The sequence below is a fragment of the Haemaphysalis longicornis genome, unplaced genomic scaffold (genome assembly GCF_048455015.1).
Source record: "Haemaphysalis longicornis isolate Haplotype H1 unplaced genomic scaffold, Haemaphysalis longicornis Haplotype H1 scaffold_7, whole genome shotgun sequence".
NCBI lineage: Eukaryota > Metazoa > Arthropoda > Arachnida > Ixodida > Ixodidae > Haemaphysalis > Haemaphysalis longicornis.
This window is the reverse complement of record NW_027526422.1, coordinates 190,685,074-190,695,784: the sequence shown is the minus strand read 5'-3', so window position 1 is coordinate 190,695,784 and position 10,711 is coordinate 190,685,074. Positions and strand designations below refer to the sequence as shown.

The 10,711-nt window shown below is 43.6% G+C and overlaps 1 long non-coding RNA gene across 1 annotated transcript in view; it reads left to right on the top strand.

Moving 5' to 3' along the window:
- Positions 1 to 2,096: 2,096 nt before the first annotated feature.
- The window catches only part of LOC144145648 (uncharacterized), a 99,221-nt gene continuing 90,606 nt past the window's right edge, over positions 2,097 to 10,711 (top strand). The window contains exons 1-2 of the long non-coding RNA XR_013317554.1: positions 2,097 to 2,196; positions 4,045 to 4,112. This is a non-coding gene — a long non-coding RNA (uncharacterized LOC144145648). The remainder of the gene's footprint in view (positions 2,197 to 4,044; positions 4,113 to 10,711) is intronic.

Below are 10,711 nucleotides of genomic sequence, written 5' to 3'. Positions count from 1 at the left end.
TTGATATCGGTTTATCATAGGGGCCATAGTACGTAAACAGGTTTTAATGCGTTATATCGCCGTCGCACTTTTTTATAATTCGTCAATAGTATCAAACGATGTTGGCACCCACAATGCTTGTTCATCTACCGCAGATTGTCGCTAACTCTCAAGACCCGAACGGTGTACTCACGATAACATTGTGAGAATGTATGAGCGATGTTTGTTGTGTGAACACTTTTTTGATCAGTATCCTCACCAAACCAGGATCTCATGAGAAGCTCAAATAGATTTCGCATTCGAGAGCACCTAGACATGACTCAAAATTTTGATGATAGCATACACGCCCTGGTGGTATAGAGAAAAAGCTGGACCCAAAGACAGTGCGATAGAGGCAGTGCTGTATTTTTTTCGTAGGTACTGAAACGAAAACTATACCTAATATTTTCTTCCGCTTTCCATGGAACAGTTTAGTTATATTTGGTAATTTCGTATAGCTTCGTTGGAAACTGAACGGAAGAAGCATAACCAGCAACATCAAATTTCGTGGTTTTACCCATTATGCTCCCCGAGCTATATGCGCAGTATTGTAGAGGGTAGATATTTATGGCGGCTTTTGAGTTTCTTCAACGGAGAGCTGTTTTTCAAACCTCCACACATTTTCGGGTTTTTGTTCTTCCAGAAAAACGGCTGCCGTGGGATAAGTTCAAGCCTATTTCTTGTGTCATGCACATGCCGGGGGAGCCAGGTTTTATATGCAAGTAATTAAAATCAAATACCAATCTGTCAAGTTATTCGCGAAATTTGAAGGGTTTATGATGTTCCTAAAAAATGTGTACACGAAGGTGCTTGAAATTATGAAGGGCTACATGAAATCCTCAAAATAAATCAATGGTGTGTTCCTGTTTAGGGAAAATGACCCAATGTGCAGCGAGGAACACTAAAACCAAGTTAGGAGCTGTACATTTCCCTCGAAGGCCTGCTAAACGGATATCTAAAGCCAGTATGCAAGAATTTTCTTATCAGGATTGTAACGTAGGAAAGCAGACAAGGGCGTTCCGCGAACATTAGTGCATATAACCTCATGGGTCTGAAATCACTGAAAAGGCCAACCAGGAACCCAGACTCCGGTGCAATTCATCATGCGCGTCTACTTTCCGGCACTTCAGAATACAGACAACAAGGAATGTACTAGTTTCTGACAATGTGCAAATATGTATCTCTGGTAGCGGGAACAACTCAACCAGAACATTCAATGCCATCGTAAAACGTTGGCTATACGTTAAGTTGACTGGAGTTTTCTGATGAGGGTGCTCGAGCTGTGAAACATGTTTCACTTTAGTAAGATCCTGCTCTAAAATATCTCAATAAGTGGTCATCGAAAATTTTTATGAAAAGCTTACCTTCATTTTTCAGTACTCTACTGTCTTCATATCTGAGAAGCTAATGAATACACCAAGAACAAGACCAACCCATCTACGATTGGCCCGTCGCAGTACAAGCGCGCCGATCGGAGTTGCCTTATACGCGGTGCCTCGAAATCATGCTTCTTTCCTTCCGCTTAGCCGCTAAATACAAAAGAAAACACCCATTTACCTGGTTGTAAAACTTTTCACTATGACGCTCCCTTTTAACATTGACGTGAAACAGCCAAAAAAGGTTTCAGGAAATTGAAATCATACCTTATGTTTTTGCTTCTTACAATAAACTCCTGAAGAAGAGTACGAAACTGATGATATTTTTCAGATGAAATATGAAAAATAATATGGTTACCCCTGTCACTGAACTGTGTCCCGCTGAGCGTTAAGTTTACGTCACAATACATAAACAAGTTTCTTAATTCCTGGGGTTTTCAAAAATTCATATCAAACTTTTATAGGTTGAGGCAAAATATATCGTGCAAATAACACTTGCCCTACGCCATCAACATTATTCGAAAAACAGCATGCCAGGTAATCTCATCTGGACATACTTTTAAGGGAAAATGAATTGCTTGCGGTCGTCACACGTATGTTCTTTCATCATCTCCAGTACAAAGAATAGTCAGAGACAAAAGCAGTTGTGCAACAAAGGTACTTTTTGTGTCCCTTACAAATGCCGGGCATAACCGGTTGCCTAGTAGAGTCCCCCACAAAAGATTTACGACGGCTGTGGTAAATGCTGCGGCAGGCATGGCTGAAACCAGTCGCTTGGTTCTAACGTTTTTGGTGGTCATTGGTAAGTGTGAACAAAGGCTGTTCTCCTAGCAATAAATCATCGGCAAAATGTTTTGTAGCGGCAGAACTTCAATGTGGCACTCTTCGTTTTTGAAGTAAAGTTGCGGTTGGTATAAAGACATTTCACCAAAAGGGACTGCGATATTGTAAAGACTGTCTAGTTACTTTACCGGATCTGTGGCTACGACGCGTCATATATTTTCAGTGGTTTTGAGACAAACTATCAAGCGTTTTTAGACGACTACGTTCTAAAAAAAAGACTTTTGTCTGGCGGGATTATCTCCGGGAATTAGCACGTTTCGGCTGAGGACGGCACACCAGCAAGAATGTTACATAATTATTCGCTAGCCTATTGACCCACGCTTTAAACCAAAACCATGTAGAAGTTACCTATAAACTTTGTAAAACCCGTAATATTGAAGTCGAATTGTAATGAACGCTTCTTTTTTTTCAAAGCGTAAACTTCGACTGCGAACCACTAACTGGTTTCGGGACCGTGCACAGTGCGTGAGCTTTTTCGTACTGCAGCAAGAGTTTCGCAATGCTCAAGAGTTTCGCAAAAATGTCAATTGATCAATTTCATGAGAGCACTTCTGTACAGGAACCAGAATTCATTTTTTTTTTTTTTGGGAACCTCAAAAGGTAGCCGTGCGCTATGGGATTCACGCCCATAAGAGCACTGCCATCAGCGTTGCACCAGGCTGAACCAGTTTGCGAATACTATACACTTCTACGAACGGGTGCAGCCACGTCTAAATGCAGTCAGCCTGTGGCTCTTCTACCCTTGAGTTCTTTGTCGATTCTTTTGAACAGAATCCATCTCCCAGCTCGCATTTTCAACAGTTAGATCTATGATGTGTTGCTGCCGCTGAAACCCACATAATATATTCACATACAAAATGCGTGTGTTTTAAATTTTGTTTTTATTTCATGTTCGTTATTCAGTCCGTACCCCGACGTGTCGAGAGGTGTCACAGCAGCGGGGTTCAACACTAGAATGAAACGCCTTTTTTCATTCACAGACCCCTTGTAATTTTATTTTTAGTTTTAGTAGAGACTCTGGGTGCGAAAATTCTTTGCAGTGCAATGTATGTCGTCTCACCAAACACTTTCACGAGAAGTTCCCCTCGCTCTGAATGATTGCGTAATAGGCATCCATTAAATCAAGGTTCGTAGAAATCAATAGAAAAAGACCAAAGTAAATTTTATTCTTCTTGGGAAATTCTGTTCCTCCTGAAAAGAACGTACGTCACTGCACTGCACTGGTTTGCCGCGTTTTTACTTGGTCTTTTTTTCTAGTCGTATATCGATCATCGGTGGTGGCACTTTTTGCAAGGGGCTGCGCGCCAGCCGTTCTTAAGCGGTGACTGTAGTGGTCTAGAAAGCTGCTCGCGGGGAATTCAGCGAAGAATACAGCTGTGGAAGGCTTCAATTATTCTCTATCCTTTAATGCGTGGTGCATAAAAACCGTGCGTGGCGTATCCGCTCGATGCCATCTTTTTGTATAAGCACGTGAAGTGGCGCAGAGTATCCAGGAAACTGTCTGAATACGTACCACAAATTTTAGTTTCCTTTTCATGCCGAACCTTTAAACAAAGGCCGGCACCTTTTCTGCAAAAATACGTTTTACGCATGAGACGCCGGGAAGTAAACCAGTATATAACCTTTTTTTTTACTCGGTATTTCCTAATCTGCGTACTAAATCTACACCAAATCAATTGCTAACACGTTGACACCCGCTGTATTTTTGTTATAGCGGCATTTAATTACCCTGACACACATTGCATCGACTATGGCTAGGGTATTCGTGCACGATACAGACATTCTGAATCTCCTTATTTGCCTGCAGCTGTGCCTGCGGGTGCTGCTATTTATGGACGCGCATGGTACTGTCACCGCCTGGTTCCTCGCTTCATAGTAAGTGCAGAATGTAAAAATTATTTTTTGTAATAGCTCGAAGATTTATCAGTGCTGAAGAAACGTTGGTGATGAGCTCTAAATGCAGTTTGGCATGACTTTGAATGATTGGCTGATAATTTTAGTTTTCCTTTTAAACGCGATCATAAAGCAGACCCTTTCTGTACCGCCAAAGTATAACGAGTGCAAAAAAATATATCCTTATTGTATCTCTCGATTTCAAAGACAAAAAATGTGGCCGACCTAATTAAACGAATAACTAGACTTAAAAAAAACTCAATAGCGAGGCAACAGATATTTATGCAAGATATAAAGGCTTTGTCCCGCTTGTTTGGCGCTGATTTTCTGTATCTGTGTTGTCACAATGGCTTGAAATGATGATTAAGTCACTAAATTTTACGGCTGTTTCGTTCATGGTATAGTTCCGCCGAGTTTTTATGCGCGCCAACAAATCTTGGACAGAAAAGCGCCGTCGGCCGAGCCAAGTTTAACGGGAATGACGAACAGAAGAGTGCTTTAACTTACATATAACCGTAACATTTGTAAACATTTTTTTCAAGTTTGGACTCTGAGGTGACGTAAGCACCGTGTCCAGTGCATTTTACTTGTTCCAGGTATTTCGGAAGGAAATCATAAATGTTATAAAGTCTCGTGTGCTGTCGATACTTTATGCACATACAAAACAACTGGGATAGCAGGAACAGGCATGCAGTATGAAAACTTTGGAAGGAAATATTGTTACGGGGAAGAGACTATATATGGAGGCTTGGTGCAGCGAGATGCAAGCACAGGGCTAGACGAACAAGGCTGAGTGCGAGAGAGAGCCGTGACGATAACGACAGGCTCAAATGATGATGATCGCAGTTAGTCGCGTAGATTGTCCACCTTGTATCATGGGTCCTGCTCGCCAACATAACCATGCCTTGCAACATGACTCCCCGCTGGAAAAGCGTCGTCCCGACGCTAACTTGTAGTCAACGAAGGCGCACAGTATGGCTTGAGGCGGGACACATGCACAATGTTAGTAGGCGGGGTTCTCTCGGAAGGTGAAGGAAGGACGGGGGTGATCTCATATGAGAGAGAGAAATAATTATTTATTGGAGAGTGTAGCTCCAACCCAAACAGGAGCTGGCTACTCCAGGCATTGGAGTATACAAAAGGTACAATACTTGCCCTAAGGAACCACAAGGGGTTAGATTAAGTACATTGATACAGCAGCGGATGAAAGATGCGCACTCAGTAACTACTTGCTCTGTGTAGTACACAAGCACACCCATATATATATGTTACGTCCGTAACCAAGCGAAGAACGCGGTAAGGACCGGTATAAGGCGCAAGCAGTTTTTCTGAAAGTTCCACGGGACGGGATGGTGTCCAGAGAGGACCAAAGATCTCGGAGGGAACTGTACTGGTATATCTGTTCTTCTGAGAGGTTTGTGATTCGTGAAAACCGTCGCGGGCGATCTGCCTTGCAACAAGAATGAAGCCGCTGTTTCAACGAACCCGTGGCTAAAGCTGGCGCTGTCTTTAGGCGAAGAAGAAGCGAGCCGGACCCATTCATGCTGACCTTTGCCGACACATGTGAGATCCGCATTCGCGGCTACGAAGCTCCTAAAATGATAACGCCGTCTTTTGCCCCGTGAGTCTACTCCCATTATCAACGACGTCTGTGATGCTGGACTGGACCATGGAGGCCCTATACGAAAGGCGGTGGATCGTCCGGGGGCAGCTTACCGATGTTACCGGTAGGGTTAAAGACTTTCTCCTCATCGAGCAAACACGTATACGTGAGCTGACTGATCTTTTAGAAAGACTTTGAGTTACCAAAATGATTGCTTGGCACAGATCAACCGAGAATTTGAATTTGAAAACGCGGTTGACATAGATAGCCTTGAAACAGATATGTTTGACGCGTTTGGTTTTAAAACCACAGTAATTTCGTCGAACGTAAGACTGGAAATTAAAAGATGAGCCAGGGATAAAGCGTAACAAAATTATAAACATTTGTTAACCTGATGTGCAGAAAGCAAACATCCCCCTCGCGACGGGCACGATCAAATGCAGAGCATTTCCGCGGGGGGGGGGGGGCGCCTGCAAGTCCTATCGATTACGTATTGGTTGTTGCTGTTGTAACTGTTGTCTTCCAGCGTAGACATTGTCTATGAAGTCGATGGTGAAACGTGAAACGTGCCGTGAACCCCCTGCCGCGGCAATGACGCAACGTGGCGCGGCTATGACGCAACGCAATCCAACACAATCTACTTTAATCCAATCCAATCCAAACCAATCCAAGCCAAGCCAAGTCAATCCAATCGAATTCAATCCAATGCCCCTCGCGAGAGTGTCATAGCGCCGAAATCGCGCCACCACACGAACGCGTGATGTTGACGTCACGATCACGCCACAGATGGTAGCGACCGGAGCGCGCGCGAACGACATATGGGGTTTTATCGCGAACCGACCGCGGCGAGAGAGCGCGATGCGAGCGCCCCCACCTGGTCTTGCGCGCGAACCAGCTGTTGCTCAGCGTGCACCCAACGCGGCTAGAGAGGGTGTTGCGCACGTCCCCACCTGTTGTGCGCCCGAACCGAACGCGGCGAGAGATGGTGTTGCGAGCGGAGAGAAGCAAGGAGGACGCGGGCGAGAGGGCGCACCTGTGGCCGACGGTTGAATGAGTCAAGGATATAACGCGCGTTCGTAACCTTCGCTTCTGTGTCCGCTTTGTGGCCCAGTGGGTAGAGCACCATGTACCTTGCGTTCCGCCCGCAGAGTCGTGGGATCGAAACCTGGCGCCGGATAGTATTTTTTTATATATAGTAGGAACAACGACGATGCGGACTACGGACGTCAACGCGGGTGACATCGTGAGTTACTGAAATTCTCTGCATTTAAAAGTAGCTCGGGTGATCCCATCGTGAGCGTATTCTGTGGACAAGGGGGCAGAAGGGGGAAGTAAGGTGTGCAGGGGCAAAGCAGGGTCACGGCCGTAAAGAAGGCAGAAAGGGGAAACTCCCATGGTGTCGTGACGCGACTAATTGTATGCGAATGTAATGCAGGGAAGGGCGATGTCCCAATCGCGATGGTCCGCTGAGACGTAGGCAGACAGCATGTCCGTAAGGGTCCGGTTGAGTCGTTCGGTGAGTCCGTTTGTTTGCGGATGATATGCTGTGGAAAATGTGTGCTGAATAGAGCATGAGCGCAGAAGGTCGTCAACAACTTTGGATAAGAAGTATCGGCCACGATCGGTGAGCAATTGACGGGGAGCTCCGTGTTGCAGAATGACGTTGGCAAGGAGAAAATCGGCAACATCGGTCGCGCAATACGTAGGCAGGGCACGGGTGATGGCAAAACGTGTTGCATAGTCCGCCGCGACGGCCACCCACTAGTTTCCGCACTTGGACAGAGGAAAAGGGCCCAGTAAGTCCAAACCTACACGGAAAAATGGCTCAAGGGGAGTTTCGGTCGGTTGAAGCTGACCGGTGGGGAGCGTGGTCGGTGTTTTCCGCCGTTGGCAGAGGTCGCAGGCGGTGACGTATCGTCGCACGGATTTGTATAGGCCGGGCTAAAAGAAGCGACGTCGCAAACGGTCCTACGTGCGGGTTATCCCGAGATGGCCAGCCCTGGGGCCATCGTGAAGCTGGTGCAAGATGGCCGCACGCAAGTTCTGAGGTATAACATGGAGCAATTCGGGACTAATGGCGCGGAAGTTTCGACGATAGAGGGTGCCATCACGAATTGCATAGGCACGTAGAGAAGGGTCAGGTGTTGCGCATTCGAGACCGTCAAAGATTAGGCGCAATGATGCATCACGGCGCTGTTCTTCAGCAATGTTCAGGAGGTCGGAGATGGCAAAAAGGGAGACATCAGAACTTGCTCCGCTGAGGTCTGGACGGTCCACAGGATTCCGTGACAGGCTTTTCCAAATAAAATGGTAGCCTTACACTGGTGGGAGAAAAAAGCTCAAAAACGTCACAATTATTTTAATCCCCACTGCAACTAACAAGCTGAACGATTGTAAATATTAATACTATGACCAGTTTTCTTTATATCAGTCGCTTTAGGTTTCTAAAATGTAAGAAACAGCCATAATTATTTGTCCTTTTTCACTGCAAACTGCTACTCAACCGTACATCGGATAATAAAGAATGTGTTGAATGGGACCTCATTTTTCTGAGTTAGAACAAAAATAATGCAACAAATGTTTAGCTTTCTAGAATACTCAGGAATTGAATGCCATTTTGTGTCATTATCGCGAAAATTGAGAAATATGATTTTTTCTAAATGACGTCGAAAGGTGGGCTTTTTTTTCAAAATTTTCATTTTTTGTCGCATTTCACGAAGCCGTATATTGATAAATGTCCTTAGTAGTGCATTGAGAACAGTATGAGGTGTTCAGCAGCCCCTCGTAAACACGTCTCAAAAACTATACGGGTGAGCCTTTAGGGCGATGTGTAAAAAAAGAATTTTTTTAGGAGTGCCACTTTTGAATGTCATTGCTCTGGCTACTAAATTTGAGAAATATTTTCTCAGAAAATATAGATATTGCAAATTTAATTTTCGAAAATCGGGCAGAAAAGTTTGCGAATATTTGATTAAAAAATTAGGAAAATTCGGAATTTCCCTTCGTTTTACAGGACCCCAAAGTTGTCACACCAAGCAATGTGGAAAGTAGCCCCGACCAATCGCGTTCTAAATATTTTTTTATTAAATCAACGATGCTGTTTCTCACTAAACTAATGCCAGTTGCATGGTGAAGGTACAATGCTCTACACAATAATAAAATTTCATCTCAAACAAAAAATGGTCATGGCACCACTTTGGCTGTCCTTATCTGAAAACACCCTGCAACTAGTATTCAAGTATTGCCTCCAGTGTATGCCACCTATTTAAAACACAAGTTCTCTTATTCAATTCAGCAATCATGCGGTCAAGCTATTAGCAACACTAAAAATATGGGTCTTTGTAATTTCGCAACACTGGTTACCCTTACAAAAATGGTTATTGAGATTGAATTGAAAGTCAATTGACTTTACTCAGTACAATGTGTTGACAGTCAATTGACTTTGAATAGAAATTTTGTATTGAGTTCTCGTTGAAAATTGGCCGCCGTGTTTCAATTCAAACTCAACGCTGTGTTTCAATTGAAAGTCTATTGACTATATTCAACATGTCTGTTGATTTCCAATTGAGTTTCTGTTGACTCTCAATACACTTTTTCTGTTGAGTTCCTGTTGTGATGTATCAATTGAAAGTCTATTGAGAAAAGTCAGTGGAGTTCCAGTTGAGTCTGTGTTGACTATCTATTGATTCTCCCGTTGAGTTCCTGTTGAGAAATGTCAAATGAAAACCTATTGAGCATATTCAAGACAGCCCGTTTGATTTCAAGCCCGTTTGTCTTTTATCAAGTTATTTCAACAATGCCTCGTAAAGTTCAGTTGACTGTACTAAATATATAGTGAGTCTGCTTCAATAATGCAAAAAATCAAGGTGTGCATTGAGCAGGGGAAATAATTAGGTGTTTCATTGCAACGCTTGCTTTATTGCTCACGAAAGCAGCACGGGAGGACTGGAGCCTTGCAGGGTCCACTTGGCTACTTGACTGTGTAGCCTGCAAAATACAAGAAACAGACTTGTTTGTTTCCACCAGTATAGTACGAAATGATTGCGTCCCTTCTTATTAAGCATGCTGGTCAAGTAGCTTGCTATCTTATATGTTAGATGGTTTGTATTTTTGTAAAGCAAGGCAAGGAGACAGCAGTTCAACAAATGTATAACCTTGTTTCAAGTATTAATGCATCAAGGCAAACTAACCACATCAATTAATTCTACAATGGGTAGGGAGTGGAACGCCTTTACTTGAATGCCTTCCGCATTAAAGCACCTGAAATCTAGAGGAACGACTATGCCCGCAGGGAGCCACAAAATCACTCGCATGGGTTAGTTATCGTGTCTTCCACATCTTTGAGGCCCAAAAGAAATCCGCTTAGGCCTATCAAGACTGGGTGAGCCACTACCAAACCTGTCCAAAAGCATACCTGTCAACCTGTGGATTTGGTTTTGTGAAATTTCAATGCTGGAAATGTCAAAACAAAATTACATAACTGTCAACTTGCATGAGCTGGTTTACAAAATTGTAGCCTTGATTAAAAAAAAACTAGTGTCAGATGGTACTGTAAACTAAAGTTACTACAACAGGCAATCATTGCAAATGGCTTTATGAATGAATGAGCGCATAATACTTTGTGCTTACCGACTAGTGGAAAAAAATTACATGACCAGTGAAAGAAAAAAAAACTTGCCAGAAAGAACGTGACAGAAAAAAATATGCAAGTTGAATTTCGCAGTCTTTCACACTCTTGTAACGCTGAAGTATGGTGTGTGCCTTGCAGTACGTATAGCAAACAAGTAGCACTAAGCAGCAGCTTGAAGGGATCATATGAGATATTGGTATATCGACATTTTTGCCTTAATCGTAACAATGCCAGAGGAGTGTCCCAGTATAACAAGGTCGTGATGCCAGTTTACACACAACGAGAACACGAAACAATTTTGTTTGGTGAGAGGAAAAAACAGCAGAGTTGCTGTAAATGAGAAAAAAT